Source organism: Accipiter gentilis, chromosome 14 (assembly GCF_929443795.1).
Source record: "Accipiter gentilis chromosome 14, bAccGen1.1, whole genome shotgun sequence".
Classification (NCBI taxonomy): Eukaryota; Metazoa; Chordata; class Aves; order Accipitriformes; family Accipitridae; genus Astur; species Astur gentilis.
This window is the reverse complement of record NC_064893.1, coordinates 18249301-18272592: the sequence shown is the minus strand read 5'-3', so window position 1 is coordinate 18272592 and position 23292 is coordinate 18249301. Positions and strand designations below refer to the sequence as shown.

The window sequence follows — 23292 nt, the reverse complement described above, 5'->3', positions numbered from 1 at the left end:
TGTGTATAAACCGGTTATCTCAACTGCTGAAGTTTTGACAGGTGGCTTAGGATTTCCTTTTCCTTTCTCTTCTGTCTCTGGGGGGTCCTGGTGTGCTGTGGTTTCAGCTAACACCTTTTGCCCTGGTAGCTGAGCGCCTCTCTATGTTTTATAGATGGGAGGAACTGTTGCTGGCTGGGGATGTTGAGGTGTTTTTCATTCTGTTTCCAGTTTGGGGTTGTCCCAACTTCCCGGGAGTTGTTCGGAGGGCAGCTGAGCTGGGATGCTGTGGGGATGTCTGGAGGCTGGCGTAGGTCTCTGCTCCCTCCAGCCACTGCCGTAAGCAGTGTCAGTGCTGGACAAGGGGTGAAAAGCAAAGCGGTTTGAGCTCCGAGGGGTTGCCTGTGTTCATGCCGCATAGTGGGGGACAGTCTGCAGTCCCTAATTTAATTGGAAAAGAATGATGGTCTGAGGATGTCCATTCACCAGTGGTAGATTTCATCAGTCCAGATGACAACAAAAGCTGAGTGAGGAGTTAAGCCCCTCCTGATCTACTTCCTGCTGTGGAGCATCCCCTGGCCTTGCAGCTTCAGACCTGGGGTGGACCTTTGTCAGGTAGTACTAGAGTAAATGCCTACTCAAACAATGGTGCAAAACACACCAGGGCTTGGGAAATGCATGTGCCTGATGCCGTTATCAGTCCAGGCGTGTAGATGCAGTACGCCAGCTTGAAGACTTTTCGTCAAGCAATTGGGTTCAGAGCCTGGTAAAATCCTGGGGGAGGGAGGTGATGCTCGAGCAGTCCCTTGCTCCCAGTGGAAATCCTGTGGGCCCAGCCCTTCTACCTGGGAAAGTCTCAACCATTTTGTGGAGGGTGCTGGCCAGCTGCTATTCCTTAGAAAGTTTATTGCTAAAAACTGGCAGCAGGTGATGGGAGATGATTCTGAAGCTGAGCGTGGGAGTGACACCTTGCTGTGCTTTTTGTATTGAGGGCTGCAGCTGCTGAGCTCATCAAGGTGTGATCTGTCCTCCTTGACCGAAACAGGTTGTGCTGCCAGCCAAGAGACAGGTCAGTGCCCCCCCGCAAGCCAGTTCATAGTCTCCTCTTAAACTTCAGCACAAACAGTCAGTGTAATTCACTCAGCCCAGACTTTGGGAGATTATTCAGAAAATGCCCAAATCTAGTAGTAAAAAGCCCAGCCCTAGACATAGCAGGTTACAGTCATCCTTAGCTTCATTCCCCTAAAGCTAGTGGTGATGCATGGGGGAAAATATCTGGTTATATTCTAAAAGGGCCCTTGTGCCCATTGTAATAGATTATTTCCTAAACATAAATTAATTTATATCTGCATGACCAACTGTGGGAAGTGTTATTAGCCTCAGTTAGTAGAGGTGAGGTTGAGGTACAGAGCTGGGGCCCAAGGTCACGAAGGGAGTGTGGGGAAGAGCCAGGAACTGCTCCTGAATCTCTTGAATTTCTGGCTGGTACCTTAAAGGCCAGTCCTGTCTGCAATGGCTTACCCAACCCGCAGTCCTGCTGGCCACTGATTAGTTTTGTTGTCAGCGTTTTCTTGGTGGGAGGAGGCAGCAAGGTGCCTCCGGATTAGCAAGGTTGTGAAAAATAGCTTTCCAACTGGCCTGGTGACCTTTTGACAGCAGGAGAGAATTTATAGGCAGAAGATGGAGATGTCGTGTTTTAAAATTAGAAATGATGGGGAGCTGTATCTTTGCCCCTTGAAGTGGAACAGGAAAACTGACCTGTCCCTGATCCCATCCTGGGCTGGGACACAGTTTAGGGTGTCATATCTCCATTACAGAAAATACTCTGGGCTACCTGCCTTGGGCAAGGCATGTCTTGCTACCAGGCACCTGTGGTTTGGGAGCTGCATGGCTGGTGGAGCAGGACTGCAGGGGGGGAGTGCGGGAGGGGGGAGGGAGCAGAGCTGGCACACACCACAGGCAGTATCTCTGCCTAAAAGCTGCTGTGGAAAGTTCAGCTTTGCTGGTTCAGTCAGTAAAAGTGTCTGATATGCTCAGCTGCTAAACAAACCTAGCCCAAGGTTGGATAAGTTCCAATTAGAGGATCTGAATATTGATTCACTGGGGAGAAAATATGATATTAAAGCATCACTGGAAGACTAAAGCCAAACTGATGTATTCCTTAAAATGAAAGGCTGTGAATTTGCATCAGAATATAAGAGCAGGGCTTTGACAATGACAGGCAATGAATTGAAGTGCATCAGTTAAACAGAGTTCCTCCCTATTTTGTCTCCCAGGGTCAGAAGTATAGAAAAGGCACTTGTTACAAAAATAGGCACTATTTAAATCCAGGGTGTTACTGATAACATCCAGAAAGGCACAAAGGGTAGAGATCTCTGCTCTGACTCGTGTTTCAGGCATCCTTTTTTCAGAAGGAACATACTGTCATGTCAGACCAACCAAGCAGACAAAGCGTGAGCCTGAGAACTCTCACACTCCAAGCTGAGCCGCTCTGCCTTTGTTTTGAAGTCAAATGACTTGGTTTCTCCACGTTTCCTGCTGTTCTCTCCTAGCGCTTGGGTGGCATTCTCACTGCAGACTCTGGAAGAGCCCTGGAAGGCAGACGAGTGCCAAAGCCACTGTTGTGCAGAAGAGAGGCTGGGGCACAAGCAGGTCCAAGCTCCCAGACTGTGTGGAAAGCCCATGCCAGAGAATATCTCTGCATGGAGGGACACATGTGATAAGTCTGATTTTTGGGCTTCCTCAGATGGAAAAGCCTCAGTGGTGGAAGCTGTTTTAGGAAGGCTTGAGCCAACTGAGCTGTCTAAATCCCATGGAGACTCCCTAGCAGCTCAAAAGATGAACTTCAGATCTCCTTTCCCTTATAATGAGCAGCATAACCCACCTGCAGACCTCTCCTTGCTCTTCCTTGGTTCTGCTCTCCGTGGAAGGTCAACTGAAACCCTCAATATTAACTTGACAGAAGTGTTTCATTGCTTTGTTCCTCCTGTTGCTGCAGCATGGAGAAAGGGGCTGGGTGACCTGAGGGAAAGCAGAAACCCCCTCCCACCCAACTCAACTCCCAGGGCAAACTTCAGCACCCTGAGGTCACTTCCATAGCAGTGCATTCAGGTCTCACCTGCAAGCACCAAACCCAGCTGGATCTTTCATGCAAGATGGCAAGGGGAGGCAGTGTGACACCCAGAGAGGAAGAACCAGGAGCAGCAGATTTAGCACTACCATCTCTGTGTCACATGAAGGCACATGGCTGTGCTGATGTCCCTCCACTCATTCATCCCCACATCTTGCAGGGACTGTTGCTGTGCCCCAGCACATGATGCTGAAATGACCTTCTCTTCCTTTCAAACCACTTGGCTTCACAAAGATGCCATTTCTTCTCTCCCATTTCAAAAGGATTTTCTTCTAAGAAGTTTGAGGGAACAAAGGAAGAAAGAAACCAAAGAGAAAAGTTTTCAAGTTGCAGTATCCGATTCTTGCTGAGACCTGCTGCTGGTGTCAACCTTTTTTTTTAATGCACATCCAGAGCTGGTGCCATTTCACACCTGCTCCACACTTGCTTTTAAATGACACATAATTATGATAGGCAGTGTAAAGATGAAGCTTCATCCCCAATTAAATTGCATTCTCTGTCTTTTCATTTCCTGCCCCAGTTGAGGAGGAAACCCCTGGAGAGCAAGATCTTTAAGTTTAATGAAGTAGGAGGTGCTTGCAAAATTAAAGGTGATCTTGTTTATTAGAAGAAAATCAGTGATGATATATAGTGTTTCCAGAATATTGTGCTTCTGTGTGATGCCCCAGGGAGTGTTTCAGGTTACTGGAAATGCTGATGTAAGAATCTCAGGTCATCAGATGAGACAGCATCCCGTCCACAATAGCTGCTGTTCAGAAATATGTATATCCCCACTGCAGCACCAGGCTGGTCCTTCTTTACTTGTTCTGGAGTCCCTGATCAATCCCACTGCAGGTGCCAGTGCAACAGCTCGTGTTTGGCACTTGGCCCTGGGGAGAAAAAGGGGCTGCGCCAGTCCTGTGGATACATCCTTCCAGGCCCTGTGGGTGAGCGAGAAGGGCACATCTCCTGTTTTGTACAAAATGTGTTCAAAACCCCCAGAACAGACTTTCTGTTTGCAGGTCTTCTGAGCTCGGTGGTTAGCAGCTGGGACAGAATTACGGCTTTGGGGAAGTTGGATGTTTTCACTGGGGTCTTCATTCCCGCATGAGGTGGGGGTGCGAGCATAGTGCTGGGTTGACATTTGCTGTGCTCTGTGCCTGGCGGGACTGCGAGCACCATGTACCAACCCAATCGCTTCGCTGGGCCAGTTCCCTTTGCTGCTTCATCAATCTTCAGCCCGTTATGGCAAGTCCCCTGCCCTGAGGACGAGTCCTGGGTTTTTAAGGGTCTATGATATATCTTAGTCAGTATCTATGCTATTTCATCCTTTATTCCTTCCCCCAACTTCCTCTGAATGCCATCCAGACCCTGTGATTTATTAGCCTTCAGTGCGTTTTGCTTTTTGTTGGAGAATTTATATTTAATTTTTATGCCTGTTATCATTCAGGGAGAGAAGGGAAATGCTTTGGGAGCCCAGAGTGAAAATAAAACAGCACATTTTAGTGCAGTTACTTTGTTTGAAAGATGTTGTTGTATTTTGGCAGGGTACTTACCTCCTTCCTCCTTCACTTTTGCATCATGGGTTGAAGTGGTTCTGGAAAAATCACAGGATGGTGCACTGCACTGATTGACTCCAGGCTTGCAAGGGTGGAGTCTGCTGCTCCTGCTGCCTTAATTCTTTAGTACTCATGCAGTAAAGAGGAACTTGATGTAAGAGCAAGTCAATGTGGTCTTTCATGTAGCTGTACATTTGGGAAATGAGGGATTATGCAGCAGTAAAGGTGGACTTCCTTTTCTTAGCCCCCTTGATCTTGCTAGTGGTAAAGTTTTTCTATGTCACCTCCTGTATGGTTTCCACTTCAGATTATCAGGCAACTGTGTAGACCTCATCTGGGTCTAACTGAACATCCTAAGGGACACAAAGAGATGCAGTAATTCGGCCCTTGGTCTCAAAGAGGCTCAAAGTGGAGCCACAAGCAGAACGTGGAGCTTTGGATGCTCTTTGATGCTCCATGTCCCTCTGCCCCTCGTACTTGCCCTCCCCTTGCACACTTTTGGGTTGTTCTTATCAGGAGGAGAAGGCTTTAGGAGCAAGAGAAGCACTTTTGCATCGGTCGAGGCATCTGGATGAGTTTGGGAGGAGGAGGATGGGGAAGGCATTCAGAGCTTCATCCAGATCTCAGGTAAAAATCTCTGTTCCTCCATCCTTGCCGGGATTTGCTTCTGTTAATTCTCCATCTGCCCCATTCTTTACAAGCAACAGCAAAGGAGGGACCTTCAGGGTTCCAGCAGGTTTGATTGGAGTGGGCCATGAGCCATTTGTTTTTCTGCATCTGTGGTGTCTCTGAGAGTTCTGATGTTCAGGGGTCTGCTCAGACCTAGTTTGGCCTCAAGTTTCTCTTACTCTCTCCCCTCTTCCACATCTCTCCTGCATGAGGGCCCCTTCTCACGGCATTGCTGCACTCGTCATTGATTCCAGCACTTTACATATTCAATGGAATCTCTGAGAGATGCTATCAGATCTCTGGAGAGGTTCAATAAAGTTGAATGATGGATCCATTTAAATGGAGGGTAACTGAGGAAACAGCTGGAAAGTTCATCATCTTGAATGCTTTGTTGGGTTCTTGGATGATGAGAGACTGAATTGAGCCTCTAGGTACAGAGGGTCTCTCCTGGCAGGCTGGGTGGATGAACTGTAACTGTTCACCCTAACGTTTATGATTACTGGCAGGAGCCCCAACTGCCCTTCCCGTGGGATCGGGCAGCCCATGTGTCTGAGTATTTCACAGAGCAGAGTGGAAAAAGTATTGTTCTTTCAATAAAAGCCATGGTTACTCAGGAAACATCGCATGGAAGGCAGGAGGTGGGAATCATCACCAGTTTGAGGAGGGTGGAGAAAGCAGAGCAGGATTCTTGCAGTGATTTATTGCCTCTGTTGTAGATCATTGCTAGCCCAAGAAGGCTGATCTGAAAGAATGGGTTTAAATCACTGGATCTTGTTAATGGCTTAGGCACTGGAGTGGGAGTGTGGAGACCTGGACCCAGTTCCCATCAGCTCTGGACTGTGTAGGCTGTGAGTTCAGAGGGGCAGTCCTTGTCTGGAAGCCCAGGGCTGGAGAGCACAAAGCATGGAGGAGGTCTTGCTGCCTCCCATCCATTCAGCCACAGCTCCCAGCTCCTTGCCCAGAATGCTAGGACCAGGGGAGGAGTCGGTGTGCATTTGGTTGCAGAGGAGTGGGGATTTGAGGAGACTTAGATCCCACCTCTAAAGCAGTTAGCTGAGTGCTTACAGGATGAACAACCATCCTCTGCAGCCTTCCTTGCAAGGACCATCACCTGCCAGCCTGACTGTGCTGACACTGCTGCACCAGGAGCCTGTTCAGCAGGCATTTGGGTGTTGCCCAGCATAAAAATGCCATAAAAAGTCCTGCAGCTCCCTCTTCTGAATTGTCACATCCTGGTTGTGTTTTCCACCTGGCAGGTCTCTCAAGGTGACTACATGAGTGCACCGCATGCAGTCCAGCCAGGTATGTCAGCCCATGGCAGGGAAGGGAAAGCATCTTGATTTCAAGTCCTAGGAGGTATCCTGGCAGCTTATGGGACCCAGGGGAACTGACTGTCAATTCCATCAACAAAGTGTTTCAGTTCAGGTTTGCCTGACCCAAAGCAACATCTCCAGTTTCAAAACACATTTTCAAAACAGAAAAAAAAAACCCACCCAAAACCAAACCAAACTGTGAAAAAGGTTCTGCTTTACTGTGGGATATTTCAGTTTGAAGAAACTCTGTTTTCCATGAACAAGTCCCAGCCATCATGACCAAAAATTCTTACCCGCTCTATCTGCTAGTTACCTTGTTCTCTGCAAGTGTTAACACGATGTAGCAGTTCTTGTGGGACTTCTCATGCCTAAGCCAATCCGAACCACCTCCCCAGCAGCTATCCCAAGTACTCAGCTCTGCAAACACAGCTGACTCTGTCTGCTCCCATTTGAGCTCCTTGCTAAGCAGCTCAGAGTCTTAGCTCGGAAAGTCCTGGGTCTGATCCTTGCAGAAAACCAGCCAGCAGCTTTTCTTTCTAATACAGCATACCCGTCTCTGCTGAGGGTTAGAAAGTACTGGATGATCTGCTTACCACAAAAAAACCTTTGTGTCCTGATTCTTGCAGGGTGAAACTGAGACCATAGAGGGGTGCTACACCTGCGCCCAGACCAGTGACGGGAAGGACTGACAAACCCCAAGTGCCCGTACCAGTCCTGGTAAGTAACTGTGTCTTGAGGTACTTTTAGACATGAGGACTGGTGGGAGAGATCCCTGCAGTTCCCAGCTGCTGCTGTTCTGCTGTGCAAGGCAGGACTCAGCGGTGAGATTTGGGGCAGCAAGGGCACGTTGCTTGAGATACTGAATAGTATGAGTGGGCTTCATTCTGGATTCAGGCTGAAGGTTTTTTCTCTGAGCCTGCTGAAAGTGGCCTCATCCTGGCCTGGTGTAAGCGTTCAAGGAGTCAAAGGTTGATGGATGTGCTGAGAATCTGCCTTTCCCTCGTGTGCTATTAGCAATAGAAACAGGATTGCTTTAATTACACTCTGATGGACAGATTGTGATCGTTTCAGACACTGGGTTTCGGCAAATTTTCATTTCTGATTAATTGTTTATATTTCTTCTAAAAGTTTGCAGTTTGATGTGAGTGAACGTGAATACGAGTATGACTCCTGGGTAATGTAGAAATGGACTCTGCTCTTGGCTTTCCTGGTGCACACCCCAGAGCAAGAGGTTGCAAAGAGAAGCTGGGGAGAAGTTCTGCACAGGGGGAACTTTGTGCTCGGGGCAGACACGCACCTTGCAAAGCTGGTGGTGCGGTGGAGGAAGGTGCCCAGAGTTTGATCAAAGTCCTGGTACTGCCTCTGCACAGGGTCAGCGGAGCATCCTCTTGGAAACGGGCTGGGAGAAAGCATGCTCTTGGTATTTCCTTGAACACCAGCAGATCGGGGCTGCATTTCTTAGCACTTCTGTCAGGACAGAGGAGTTCCCCCATCCGTAAAAGGTGCAGCAGTGCCCTCGGGCCACGACTTGGGAAGATAATCAACTTCAAAGTGCCAACAGATATGGCACTGTCAGGACATGAGCTTTAACATCTCCCAGACCTAGCCTGGCCAAGGCAGGCTGAGCTGAAAGCACCTCTCTGAAGAAGAGATTTTGTGGAGGGATGGGAGAGGGTTTAGGAATCAGGTCCAGTGACAGTATGACCTAAGTATTGCGAAATGCTGGTGCAAGAATCACTGTGACTATTAGAAACCTGCTGTGCTTCCTGAGCAATGAAGTCAGTGAAGACCTGAGCTTGGAGATCTCTTCCTGGTTTTATAGGAGTTTTGTTTCAATAAGAATAGAGTAACGGGACTCTTAAGTGAATAAAACCTGGAGTTTGCTTCAGCAGAGGGTGAATGAAGATTTCAGGGCATAATTGTACTATGCACAATTCATGACAGGAAGATGGAGTGGTGTAATGTTTTCAACAGTGGACTTCTCCTCCGGTTCCCAGATAGATGGATAAAAGCAAGTCCTCAGTTTCCAGTTCAGCAGGGCTTACCATCCTGGTGTAACATGTTTGTTTCAATTGGCATCATGGTTGGGTTTTTCCTTGGGAACTTACATAGGAGAGAGAAAAAATAAGTGTGATCAGGTAAAACTTCTTGCCATACGGGTAGGAGTTCTGCTGTTGCTTGGTGGACCCCAGGAGATACCACGTATAGTAAATAAGGAACCCAGAATTTTACACTTCTTACCTTATTTGGAAATCTAATCCAGGAAAATCCAAATAACAGAGGGGTAAAGACTTACACGAACTTTTTCAAACCAAAATCAGGCAGTTGAAAGAGGAAAGGAATTTGGGTTTGCCTATGATTTGTCTAAAACCATTTTCCACTTCTAGCAGAAATATACCTTCTGTTTCTAGCTAATATACCTTCCCTTAGCGGTAGTGAGAATCTCTTGACACAAAGTAGGACTAAAAAATTCTGACATACAGATATGTTAAACAAATGAGCTGGCTAAAAATCTTTTTCTGCATGAATAAGAGAACTACTATGCCCTAATTCCATAGACCAGGTTATAACTCCGCAAATGAAATTATGGTATTCAGCAGCATTGAAGAAATACCTTGTTTTTTTAATATTCAAGGCATTTTTAAAAAGAACTGTCAGAAGCTTTTCAAAGTTTTGTTTTGGCTGTTGGCATATTAAACTGTGCTTGAAACTATGCAGCCTTCTTTTTGTACAGGGTATTTACTGTACATGGAGGAAAGTGTTTTTTATCCTGCATGCACAGATTGCTGCACTTGGAACTGCAGCACCTTCTTCAATCCATGAGTTCTTCACTTTCACAGGACTTCTGAACTCTTGAACACTGCTGGATGATGATTTGCTTTTTCATTTTTCACTTCTGCCTCCAATTACTGTGAGCGCACAGAATAAAGGTTGATTCCAGAGAGAGCTGTGAAACTACCGATTTCTTGGGGGATGCAGAAAAAGCTGTGAAAATATCTGTTATTCAGGCATTTGGAGAAGAGCACTGAGAGTTCCTCTGGAGAACTAGGAAGGCTGATGAAAATGCCCATTATTCTGGCAATGTGGGGAAGGTCACAGAAATACCTGTTATTGAGTCCATCCATATAGTGTTGGAAGTGTCCTGTAGTGAGAGGACACAGAGCATCCCTACGTAGCTTAACAAAAACTGGATAGATGAAATTTTCTGCCTGTCTTAGAAAAAACACAGTGTCGGAGCGGGCCATCACAGTGTCTAATCACAAATAAATCCAGACTGTAATCACTTGCTCAGGTCATTTATCAGCTCTGGCAGTTCCTGTCCAGGATTAGGATGGCACTCGGTAGCCCTTTAAGCTACGATCTGGTAGTGACCTTCTTAGCACTCTGTGGGCCAAGGAAGGAAGCAATGTAACAGGCTGCTTAATTTAGAAAAGATGATGTGGGTCGGGAGGAGGTTGCAGGTATTGGTGCCCAGCACAGGTGCTGGTAGGTGCAGGCTCTGATTGAGGGCTGCAGTGTCTGGTGCAGAGGAGGTTGCAGGACATGAATGGTGCATTCACAGGTTTCATGATCAAGTCTAAAAAAGCCTAACTGTGGGACCAAGTTACCCTCTGTGCCTAAGATATACCTTTGTCAAGGAAATGAATGGACAGTAGGATAACTCATGTATCTCACTATAAAGTTGTAATTCTTTCCAGAGGCTCTACAGGTGTCGCGAACCATCAGAAGACAACCTCAGCCTTTTAGAAGCAGCAGTACTGTACAAAGCTGTGAGAGCAGGGATAGCCCCCAGTCCACTACTGGCTCTGCTGTTTACAACACTCACTTTGCAGCTCTAACATTTCAACAAGAGAGGGCAAGTACTTTGTGCCTGGTGCAGACTAGCTTTGCCCTTTGTGGCTTGTTCTCTCTCTCTCTGTCTGTCTCCGCGCCCCCCCCCCCCCCCCAATTATTTATTCCTCTGTAGGCAATTAGATGGTGGGATTTCTGCAGTGTGGATTCTGATGTGTGCATGCACAAGCTTTTTATTTCTCTTCAGACTTTTGTAAGCATGTGCTGAGAAGATTATTGAATGCATTTATCTCATCAGCAACATCCCTTCCGCGCTGGGATTACAATGGAGGAGTAGGTGAAAATGAAGTGCTGAGTAGTTCAGAGCAGGGTGCAGTGCGCTTGGCTTTCCGAGCTCTGTTACCAGCCCCATGTGTTTCTGAGCATGGACAGACTTTGTGAAATGCAAGTATTTGCAAGAGTGCAGTAAACTTCAGTTGTCTTCGGTGGATTGTGTGTTTCTGAAAACCTCAAAGGGAGAAGAAACCCAAATAATTGAAACTACCCTCAGACAATTCCCAGTAGATAGAACAAAGTATGTGGTTTTGTTTAGCGATAAATGGGAGAAAAGTCTTCAGGCCTATCAATGCTGTCTGCCCAGAGCATGGTCCTAGCAGTGGGAGCAATTGCCAGCAACTGACATGTAGGTGCAGAAATTGGGGTATGATGCCTGTGCGTACCATCCCTTCTGCAGATGGAGCACTGGACATGGGTGCTGTCACCTGCAGCTGGCTTTGGCCATTGCTTACAATGCAGACAGTTGAGTTGAAATAGATCTGTGTAGAAGACAGAAAGAGACCCCTTCTAGGTAAGCTAAGAAGCGGAGGCAGGAACAACTGGTTCAAAAGCTGCCTGAAAAGTGAACCCAGGGTCTGTCACACCCATGCTGTCTCTTTGTAGACCCAGTGACCCCAGGCTGTCCCAGAAAATGAAAGGGGACCGTGAGTATGAGCAGGTTCAAGCATGCACACACCCAACATGGTCCAGCAATGGGAGCCTTAAGACCACCCAGAGAGGGCAAATCTGTCTTGACACTTTCTACCAAAGTTCTGGGAATCTTGATGCCTCTGAAGAGTTTTTCTTTTGCTATAGACTCAGTATGGTGAGGTCCCCTATGAAATAAGGCCATCATTCTTGTCTCAAGAGGCAGAGCTGACATGGTGTCTCCCAACCATGGTTGGGGAGAAGGGTGGTCTGGGCCATGGGGGACACGAACAGAAATTTCCCCCAAAGCTAATGCTCCCCAATCTCTATCTACAGTAAACGAACGCAAACACCCAATTAAAAATCCTTTCTAAGTAGACCTTGTGGAAGGATTGCCCACGTCTGTGCTGGAAATAATCTAATGGTATGTGCGATATTTGTAAGTGGTTGACTGAAGGATGTTCCCAGGCAGCTGGTTCATCTGGAACAGATTTCGTCTTGAGTAGGTTCATGCTCACCTGGTGAGAGCAGGCTGTGGAGCCTGCCTAGCAAATGCAAGGTAAGAGGAGCGCTCTCCTCTTGCAGAGACCCTGGTCGGTGACCACTCTCTGCAGGGAAGCAGGTGAGTTTTGGGGTAGAAAAGCCATGTTCTTGGCACTAAAGTTTGTTGTGAAAGCAGAGTATGTCAGGGGTTGTTTTGATTGAAGATGATTAGGAGTCATTTGGTGGTTGCAAGCACCAGGAGTGCAGTCTGCAGGCTCAGATTCTGGTGCTGGCCATCTCTGAAGTTCTCTGTGATGGAGCCATCCCCTCCCTTTGCCCCCACGTGCATTCTGCCTATGCATAGCTGAGCTTAGCTGGCTTTGAGTGGGAACTCAAGCAGTTCCGATAAAGGATCAGGTTTTCTAGCAAGAGCCAAGTCCTGACACGCTGAACTGCCATTCTTCATGCCGGAGCCTTCAGAGGTGAACGCCAGGCGCTGACCTTCACTGAGAAGCTGCTTCCTCATTTCTGCCCATGCCAGGCTCTCGTGGCTCTGCTGGGGGTGAGTTAGTGGAAGATGAGATGCTAATTAACTCTTTATAAACGGCCTCATTGCTCTGTCCCTGGGATTACCTCTGCTTTTAAATAGCAAATTAATTGCGTGAAGCTCTCAATTGCTCTGCCAAGGCAGCAGGAAAGCTGCGGTGTTTCCAGATGCCGAGTGCTGGATCACATGACAGGCCATTGCCAGCAGCTCTGCCCGGGCAACCCTGATGCTCTGGACCTTCCAGCTGACTGCGCAGTCTGCGAGCGGAAAGTTACGTAGCTCAGTCATTTCTTGGTATATGAGAAGAGCAGAGCACTTGGTGTTATTTAAGGACAGTAAGGCTGAGCAGAAAATCAAAAATCTCTTCACGTAGCATACGTGATCCAGTGGATTGTACTGGACCTGGTTTGAGATTTAAAACCTTGATAAACCAAAAAACCTTAAGCATATGTCTAATTTTAAACCTATAAATTCAGTCAAAACTCTTATGTTCAAAGCAAGCCATGGGTTAATAATACCTTCCTGAGTCAACAATTAATTTCTAGAGCTGAGCTGGTTTCCTGTGATCAACAAAAATGTTTGATTCTTTTAAGAGCTGAGCAAGCAATTCATAATGAATACTGTAGCTGAGAATTAAGTTTTCTGCAAATCTTGATCTTATCAAAATAACATGTCGATTTAAATTATCTGATTTGGGGATTTTTGTTTTTTTCATTTCTTGATTTGCTTTTTGAAATTACATGTTTCTCAGAGCTTCTCAAGACTTGAAGGTTAATTCAGATTAAGGTGCAGCGCATGAATGGAAAATGTAAAATCTGCTCCCAAATAACTGCTTGTGTAAGCACTAGCTGACAGATGATCACATGAGTCATTTCTTCTGCTGTGGTTGAGGATAACCCCTGTGCTCAAACTTCAGGTGAAAATGTTTGCAGAATGAAACCTTAAAAGTTTCTGATTTGCTCCAGAGGGAAGGTCAGAGCTGCCACAGGCGTTAGTGGTCTGTCACAGGCACATCCCCTGGCTGTGTATATGTGTTCATTGGATGGAAACTCAGCTGGAGTGAATTTGTGAAGAACTCAAGGGAGTGCTTACAGGCTTGGAATGGGGTGGGTTGTATTTATTGACATCTTACATCCTTCTTAGAGAAACAAGCTGATGACCAGAAGGACTGAGGATGGGTTCTTCTTACCTGTTTCTGAACCACCAGGTCCTCACCATTGTGACTTGTTTTCCCCATCACCTACAAGGTGTTTTCTGCCTCTCCTGTCAAGAACTAGTTGCTGCCTACTCCAGCAGTATTGTGCATTAGGGAGAGAAAGGCCAGGGGACAGGATTTAATGCTAGATGAAAACAGGTTTAGGTGTCTACCTCAGGGTTCAAATTCTCCACCATAATTTTCCCAGGTTCCCTGGCCAGTTGGCTGGGCTTCAGCTATCAAAGTCATCCGTTCAGCATTGAGGAGCTGGGCCTGAATTTCTCAATTCTCAGCCTCCAAAAGTGGATAGTCTTTCTGCTCCAGCTTGAACTGGTGTTATGACCATGAAAACATTACTCCATGAGGTGCTCAGACACTGGGGACAGGAGACAAGTGAGTACCGTGGTGCTGCTCATTCACTCTGTCCTCTCCTAACCAGATGCAGTTTTCTGGCTGTATCTCTGAGTACTGGAGCTGGAAAGTGAGTCAGAAAGCAGAAGTCAAGGGGATGCCTTAAAATGAAAATACAAAAATAGATCTCTCTTTGCACATCTTTTCTCGGCTTCCTTTTGCAAGGCTGTATCAGCATGTGCTTGATGGGATATGATGGCTCTGACCTTGTCAGATGCATAAAATATGACATGTGAGCATGGATTTTTTTTTTTTTAGGAGAGAAATAAGGGTTAGCAAGAAATGCAGAAAAGACAAACAGACAGATGGCCACATTCCTTCATCAATAGAAATGCAGGCCTGAGATATGCTTCCAGCTTGGCTTGAATTGGAGATTTCAGAAAATGAGCCAAAAAGTTGCTTATTTTACCATCCCCCTTCTGTAGCATTTCATTATCATATGTGCTGCTTCAATGAGGCACTGACCTTTCATAGTCAGTGGTGTGACACGAAGACGTAGCGCTAACGTAAGGGACCTTGTGCTGCCTGGAGAGGTTAGGCTGGATTCCTTTCCCTGGTGTGCTGTAACAGCCAGAGGATGCTGGATGATGCCACACGTCCTGTGGTTATGATGAGCTGTGTGGGGTGGTAGTTTGGGTTGGTTTTTTTTTTTTCCTCTGAAATCCTCTCTTTTTTGTTTTCTTCCTGAGGGTGGAGGTTCAACTAAAAAAAAAACAACCAGGGTCAGTGGATCAGTAGGGGTGACCTTGGGATGTGCTGGGTAACCCTGGAGGACTGCTCTGGGTCCCCAGCTTTCCTCTGGTAGATGAGCTCTTTAGAGGCAAGCTCTCGGTCTTGGGCTGTTCCTGCCCCCCTCACATGAGAGGGACAAACAGGGACCATGGCAGCCTTGGTCTCTTGCCCATTCTTTCCTGTATGCTAGCGGAAAGCCTATAATCAGAGCTTGTTTCATTCTTCTGCACCTTTCTCTAAAAGCTTGGTTTTGCCGTGCTGTCTGGGAACTAGGACGTGGCACCTGTGCCCTGTTTACCTCCTGTGGGTTATCTCCTCTGCGTTCACCTCATCTCATTTGCCTTGTTGTGCCCCATCTCTCCTGCAGGCTGTGATTGCACGTTGAATAAGTGCCAGGGTTGCATCAAGCACAAAACCAAAGCCAGGTTGTCTCTGGGGTTCCCCAGCAGCGGCATAACAGCTCGGAGCAATGGTGTCAGGAAGAGTTTAGCCTGAAAAAGGGTTGGTGGTGGCAGTGGGCTCTGCACAGCCCACCTCAGAGTGTGTGGCCGCAGGGTGGATGTGTGCATTATACTCTAATTTCTCCCAACACACGTAAAACGAGGAAACACCAAAGATTTTGCCTGAATCCTCTTGAATAACAGATTTCTACTTTGAAGCTTCTGCATGCAGGGCAGTCTCAGGCCTCTGAAGCTGGGCAAGTTGAGGGTGTTGTTAATGCCACATCCTCGAACAATGACTCTCTGTGGGTGGGAAGGTTAGTAATTAGAGGAATTAGTGTTTTAAAGGGTAAAATCTTCAAATGTGGTTATATTCAGAGAAATAGCTTGGCAAGGGAATGTTGTCCTGATCAGCAGATCAGCCTCCCACATGGCTTCGGGGACATGGAGCTTAGTGTAATACAGGTTCAGGAGAAACACTGATAACAAAGTCCACACACACAGGTGTAAGAGTCTGTCTTTAAAACAGCTGAACAAGTTACCACTTAACAGGTAAGCTGCACTGACTGACCGACCGTGTGCTGACACCCAGCCTGCGCTGGCTGTGCACTCTATGGTGTTAATTTAAACCACCGCGAAGTTGGTCACCAACTGCTGGGCTCTAAGTGATGCCCTGGTGAGTGGTGAGCTATTGCCTCGCAATAACCCAAGGGCTCTCAGTCACTTGCTTGTGCCTTCGTATAAAAGAAGGCGGCAGCTTTTGGTTTTGCTCTACACTGAAGTTCTCACTGAATCTCAGAGCAAAACTAGCAGGAGTGCTGCAAGAGGTGGGAAATGATTCCAGGGTCTGTGTTTGCAGACTGAGTTCGTTAATTTTAAGAAATGCACACAAGATGAGGACAGGCAGCATCACGGTGGAGATGCAGAGTGTGGTCTCGGGAGCGGCATGCTCAGCTCTGGGTCCAGCAGAGGCTCCCTGTGATCAGAGCCCTGTGGCACCCAGCTCTGCATCGCACTGAACTCAAACTGGTATTTTGTTGGACTAAGTCCTGATAACTTGTGTGTCTGCTCTGGTGTGTTAAAAAGGAGTGGAAATACACCCTTGTCCTCCTCTATTTACGTTACAGCTTCCCTGAGACCTTACCTGCTTCCTACTATGTGTAGAGCACAATGAACTATCACTTAGCTATCAATAGTACAGTTCAAACAGAAGCCAAAGAGAAGTTTGTTAGGGCAAAGAGCTGTTAGGGAGCCCATTCAGCTTTCTCTGATGCTGTTAATTATCCGTTACTTCTTGTCCTTCCCTTACAGGCATTCACTGGAGTGCCTGACTGGTGGCCTCTGAGACCTGTAAAAGTCCTTGTGCTGTCTTCTGGGTTGGGAGGCTCAGCCCCGCAGTCGTGCTCTGAATCTGCTCCTTGTCCGACTTTCGCTGCCATTGTCAGTGTTGATCTTGCTTGTACCCCTTCTGGGTATATCCAAAAAGTGTGCTTTATTCTTCTTTCTTCATTTGCTTGTCATAGCTTGGAATGCCTTTATTATTTCTTCTTTCTTCCTCTGGCATAGGTATCTTCTGCTTATAATCTTCTTAGCCGTCTCTGAGCATCGAGGCAGCCTGTTCATTTCAAACAATGCTACTTTAAAGGCAGGTGTGATCCAGACTTGTCCAATTCTTTCTTTTCCTGTGTGATTTGAAGGGCCTGAAAATATTCATGTAATCATTTCCACCACACATGCCCCCAAACACTCTTTGGCTCTTCTTCTAAAAATTGCATCGCTGCTTGTCATGAGAAATCCTCCAAAAGCAAAGCACCACCTGTACCTCAGTGCAATTAACAGCCCTCTAATGAAATACTGGTACAGGGAGCTTTGCAGTGATGGGCAGTAGCAGCTCACAGAGCTTATTGCTCATGCTGATGTGATAACTGGAGGAGGCTCCTGTGGTTTTGGGCAGCCCTGTAAGTGCACCAGTGTCCTGGGCTAAAAAGGCAGATACTTTTGAGGCCAGAGGCGGGACTGCCTGTCTGTGCTGAGCAGCTGGTCCCAGCCAGGCTGCCCGAGTCCTGACCACTGCAGAGCTGAGAGTGGGGCCAGAATTACAAACAGAAAATCTGTCAAGGCAAAAATGGTGGTGTTGGGACATCTGCACAGAGCTGATGTGCTGCTGCTTATCCTCTCTGGCACACAACAGTAAATCCTTTGAAAACTGCCATACCCCCAGCCCATGACTAATTGCTGCCTTCCTAGTGATGCACCTGAGGCCAGGAAGCAGGCAGTGGACAGCAGGGTTTGGGGCTGACCCCACACAGCTCTCAGCAGTGCAGTGCCTGGCGCAGCAGCCCTGGGGTGCCCCAATCACATGGAGATTTGATGCCTTGAGACAGGGCTCAGCACAGCCGGGCTGCTGAGCAAGATGCTGCCAGAGAGCTGCTTTGCTCCTGTCTCACAGAGGTGGACAGAAATGGGACTTCAGGAAAAGTCCAGGTTTCCCTGGTGCTTTCCCCATCCACCCCCTTCTCCATCTCTGGTTCTCCCAGTGCATGTCATGACTTTGTTCAAAGTTGAACAGCTTCAGTGTAAAAGGGTGAAGGGGGCTCACCCCAGGATGACCCTTGAGGGAAGCAGGGTGCTCCCCTGTTGCAGTCTGAGACCTTGTGTTCAAGTGTCTGATGGCAAATGGACCCAGCAGGGACTCGGATGTAAGTCTGCGTTTACCACAAATATCCTGAGGCCAGGGTCCTCTGTCTGTCACCCAAAGTCTGCCTATCCCATGAGCCTGAAGAAGGCAACAGGGTGCATCCATACCAGAGCATGGGCTAAACTGAACTGCAGCAGCCAAGATGTTGGTGAATTTTGATCAGGAGCTGGGGGATGCCTTCAGTGACAGCTGCAGGGAGTCTGTGGTTTCATTTTGGAGAGCCGGAGGGGAATCCTGGAGGCAGCCAGCTCAAGTCTGACCTGTTCATCCCTTTCTTTGTGTCTCAGCAGACATGCACTTAAGACACCCAGCTAAAATACCCCTTCTTGCAATGCCTCATCCTGCAGGCAGCACCTGTGCCCTCTCCTTTAGGGGGGCAGAGGGGTTGGTGGAAGGAGACCATTTGTGGGCAGATGGGGGGTGTCAATACCCTGCTGCGTTTTAGCTGCAAAAGCCAAGAAGTAGAGCTTAGTACACCAGTGCCTCAGCACTAGCAATGCCGCCTCCTTCTGCAAGATGCTTCCTTTCTTCTTCAATGGTTTTTTGCTTCTTGTAGTCTTGAGAATGCATCTGCATTGTTTATCTGACCCTCACACGTGGTCACAACCTTTACAGCCTCTGCCTTGGCTCCTATTACACTTTCCAAAGCCTCTTCATTGTCTGGGTCCTCTAATCTTCCCACCAGCACCCATGTTTTATGCCTTGGTTATGCCTCCCTTCCTTTTAATTAATTTTTCACACTACCTTGCTTGTCCCTGTTGCCCTCTTTTATTTAATTTATTGCTCACTAGCCATCATAACCCTTGGGCAAGCCTTTAATTTATCTCTTCCAGCATCCCATCAGCCCCCTCTGTCCTTTCCCTTTATTGATTTCTCCAGTTTGATTTCACCCTGTGCTTGCCAGCATTGTCTCCCACTCCTTTCTCCCCCTCAAAATTGCTTGGCTGAATTTCTCCCCCCATTAGTGACCTTGCTGCCTTGTAATTCCTGGCTTAACGGGGCTGAGACTGCTGTTTGTTGGGCCCCCACCTTGCTTGTGCTTGGTTTCCACCCCAATCTCCAAATATCTCAAAATTAGTTCTGGGTAATTCCCATCCAAGTTGCTGTGATAAGGAGGAAATGGTCCTTTTCCAACGAGCTTCCTCCAAATAGAAGAGGTTCAATGGCCATAACCTGATTTAGGTTCTCTGCTGAATTGCCTGCAGGGAGGCAGTTGCTCCCAGGGGCAGGGATGGACTCGTTGCATCAGACTCCACTGGGTTTCAGCTCTGACCAAGGGGAGAAGTTTGTGCTTTCAGCAGCTCTTTATTCCTGCCATTATCCTGGAGATGAGAAAGTACAGCTGTACCTGCTCTGGAGAAACTTTGGCTGCTCACAGCCCAACTCTCTTTCTGTTCTGAAGGTTTTTTTCTGGTCTACATTTAAATGGTGAGGATATTGTGGAAAGGGAGAGGGAATAAATGACTTTTCTTCTGTCTTTTGGCTGCCCCCTGCCTGCCACAGCCTAGCTCACAGGAGCTGGGTGTCCACAGGCTCAGACAAAAAGGGAACCTTCAGCTTTGCTCTATGGTTATGAAGATTCAAATGCTCTTATTTATGATCCATACATAAATGGTCCATTTACTTAAAGGCTAGTTCCTACCACAGTGGGTTTGGAAAACACATTACTGCAGATACACAGGTTGTTTTGTCATCTGTATCCATGTGATTTGCAAGCTGAGCCCAAAAGTGGGAGAGGGTCAGAGGTGGGAACCATATGTTTTAAAAAACACACAACAAGGCAAGATCTAGAGCTATTACCTGCTTTCCTGTAGAACAGGCATAGGACATTGGCATTATGTGGCTCCAAATCGTGATTATCTATTTAGTCCCCTGAGCTGTCCACTCTAAAAAATACTCTGGTTAGATCTGTGCTCATATATATGGCGTAGGTTTTCATGGGACATTATGTAACTAAGCTGGTTATGTCTGATGAAGGACCAGAGTGTATAAAGGGTGAGTTTGAAACTGTATCTAGCAAAGAACATGTTTGGATATACCACCTCCCATCTCCCAGGCTGTCAGACTGGTAAGCCCTTGAGTATATCAGCCCTGGAATATTATCACCATATGGGAAATGGGGAAATAAATGGGCATTGCATGGGCCATGTAAAGCTTAGATCTCAGGCAGTGGAGGAGACAGCTGAGCTCCAGGGCACGGCGTGTGTGGACCAGACAGGTCTGCCCAGGTTGGCAAGAGTGGTACCCTGGCAAAGGAAGGTCCCACAGGTCCCTGTGAAGGTCTGTCCCTGAGAAACTAATTGAACATTGTTGGTTTAATTGGTGGTTTGGTTATAAATACTTGTAATTCTGCAGTGAGGTATTAGCATGGTTATATTTGGCTAGGAAATACAATATGAGAACTATATAATTGAAATAGTCTGTCTGTGCCCCAGGTGGAGCTGGTTGCTCCTTTCAGCAGAGGTGGGTAGGATGGGCCCCAAAAAGTGGGAATTCAGCTCCAGCCTAAGGCAGACCTTCCTCCCTCCAGTGTGGTCTGAAGTTAAATGCCACAGCCCTTTGTGGGACTAGTTTATTCCATTGATTTTGTTCTATTAAATCTCTTTTATTCTTCTATCTTTTTTCCTTTTAAGTTCTTCCTATTTTCCATTCTCCCTTTTTCATTTTAGTTTGATATCATAGATAGGATCATCCTATAAACTATGAAGGTAGGTCATTTTCCTGATGCTTTCAGGGAAATCTGTAGGTGTCTGTGAAGTGCTGACCCTTTTTTCAAATTAAGAATCTCTTCTTGTCCATCTTTGACAATTTTTATCATTGCATGGGAAAAGTAGACCAGTTTCCTTCTACCTCTGCTGTTTTTTATCTACAGATACAGAAATATCTTTTTCTAATGTAGGAAGGGCCCCCCACCCTACCCATATAGTGATTTACAGCAGTTTGGGCTGGGAGATTTTTTTTTTCCCAACCTGTAAAAGGAAACTTTTAAAGACGATGAAGACCATTTAGGTGGTCAATACGGCCATATCCATTAGACGAGACTTGAGATTGAAACTTAGATATGCCTAAATAGCTCAGGAAATAGAAACAGACAGCTCCCTTTGTCATTGCAACTTGGGCAAGCTTAAAAACTGGAGAAGAGAGCTGTACTTTTTACTGTTACACCTAGAAAAAGGGGCTTTTGCTTTATTTTTTCTGAAGTTTATATCAAGACAGTAACTGACAGACAAGGATGCGTAACTGGATAGTTTATCTTCTGCTGTGAATTGTGGTTCTTTTGTGAAATACCCCAGGCCCCTCCACACGGTGATTAATTCAATACATCTGCCTTCCCCTGTGAGTGACATGTCTTCTCATCTCCATAGGCTCTCTGCAAATAAGGAGCTGTAAATAAACAACAATATCTGTATTTGCAGGGGGTGGAAAGCTGCACTGGAGCTTTTCCTTTGTATGTTGTAAACAAAAATGGACGATTAAGGGATACTGTAAGTCAAAGCCATGCAGAAGTCGGGAACGCACACAGATGCTGCTTTGTGGCACATGAAACCTATGGTATTGTAAAAGCATGTGATATTATTTTGTAGTTTGAGAAAAAAAGCATATAAGGGTGTGGAGACTTTATAATGAGGAACAGCCAAGCCTTTCAGTGAGCTTTTTCTTTCTCATGCCCAAAAGCAGAGTATAAATGATGGCATTTGTCGTCCTGGAAGTCCAAGGCTCAATGGACTGTCAAAAGCAATGCACCAAGTGGGGGGTGAAAACCTCTGCTGCTTGCAGCCTCTGGCTGGTCTGGGGGGCTGGAGGGAGCTGCAGTTGCCTTTACTGGCAGTGGAAAGTCCGCTGACACCCACCTGCAGGGAGATTTGGGGTAAAAGCTTGTTGTTGTAGGGCCTCAGTGCTGTGACCCGAAGGTGAAAGCCTGGGTAGTGCATCCTATATACTGTATGCAGTGATACAGAGAGGAATTAAGGATTATTCATAATGTAACAGCATTAATTGGAGCTGCTGGAAAGTTTGATGAGCAATGTAAAATTTGGGGTTTTCTCTGATTTTTTACTTTAGGATTCTGTGATGAGGGAATTTCTGCAGGCATCCTCATCCTGCAGATACAGCTCGTGGGCACCCTCAGCACAGGAAGGTGATTTCATGGCTTGCCACCCAGCCCCGGTGCGTCTTACCCAGGGCCATTGGGGCAGCATGCAGGGCTTGCAAACTCTAGTGTGGCAGATCCCATGGGCTTTAAAAGTATTTCCCAATCAATGAGTTATGAAAAGTGCCTGATTTTGTTTAAAATTAATCTGTTTCAACATTTAACCTACAGCTGTTCCACTGGAATTTTCTAAATCAGGCTCAGATAATGTTGCTGGCTACTTTGCGATGACCTGCTTGACCTTTCAGGAGTACTACCCGCTTTGCACTGCAGTCACAGATGCATATGAGATGCTTGTGGCTATGGATAAGTCAACAGTAAATGTTTTAATCAGAGAGGGAGGCTGGTCTTCTGTCAGTCTTGGTATCTGACATGTGGGTATTTATTCAGATGAGCATTAGTTCAAAAGCTGAAGGTCAGAGGCATGCCTGGCTGTTCAAAAGGTCCTGGATTAATTCGTGGCACAAGCCCAAATACTGGGGCCATCTGCCTAGTTGTAGCGGACCTCAGAAGTAAAACCATGCGATGTTGGTTTTATTTCTTTGGAGAAGTAACTGAAAGAAAGCTCAGCCCTGTTTGCCTCAAAGCAAGTGCCGGTGAAGGTGCCATGAGCGGGGTTAGGACATGAGCCTCGTGGGATGAGTACATCAGAGTTGTCCTGCTCGGAGCCAGCTGCCACATCTCTGGTGCTCAGTTAAGCATCTTTCTGTGACTTTATAGGGCTGTTTTTCTAAAAGAAATGACCCCAGAAAATGGTTCCCTGAGCTTTTCTTTACAGCAGTGGTATTTCTTCCTTATGAACATTTTTCCACAGAGCTGTCTCCTTGGTAAACTGTAATCCGTAGATCAGAAGCTCCATCGCAGAGCTGCATGTGGCATGAAAATCCTTCACCATCTCTTATCAGCATCTAATTCAATTGCCAGAGAAAACAAAGCCACAGGAGGGGCCCTGCCAGCCGCTTGCTGCTGTCCTGTTTGCCCTTTGTCCTTTCAGTCTGGCCTTTTAAACTCCTAATGGTGGCACCCAGAGAGAGATGTCACACCTATTGCAGGCAGAGACCTGGCTGGTCTCAGCTCTCTCTGCAAACTGGGAAAGCGTCTCCTTGAAACCGCCCTACTTTGGAGCACAGCAGACCAGGCACAGCACCTCAAATGCCAGATGTAATGGCCAGTGTCGTGGTGTCTGTGCTGGAAACCTTTCATGAAGGCAAGATGGGGAGTAGAGATGTAGCTCCTGCCTCTGGCCCTTCCT

General features: G+C 46.8%; 1 protein-coding gene across 1 annotated transcript in view; it reads left to right on the top strand.

The window, feature by feature from the left end:
• The window catches only part of RALY (RALY heterogeneous nuclear ribonucleoprotein), a 139275-nt gene that overhangs the window by 42514 nt on the left and 73469 nt on the right, over positions 1 to 23292 (top strand). Inside the window, exon 2 of the mRNA XM_049817597.1 lies at positions 7256 to 7346. The gene's annotated coding sequence lies outside the window, so the exon portion shown is untranslated. The remainder of the gene's footprint in view (positions 1 to 7255; positions 7347 to 23292) is intronic.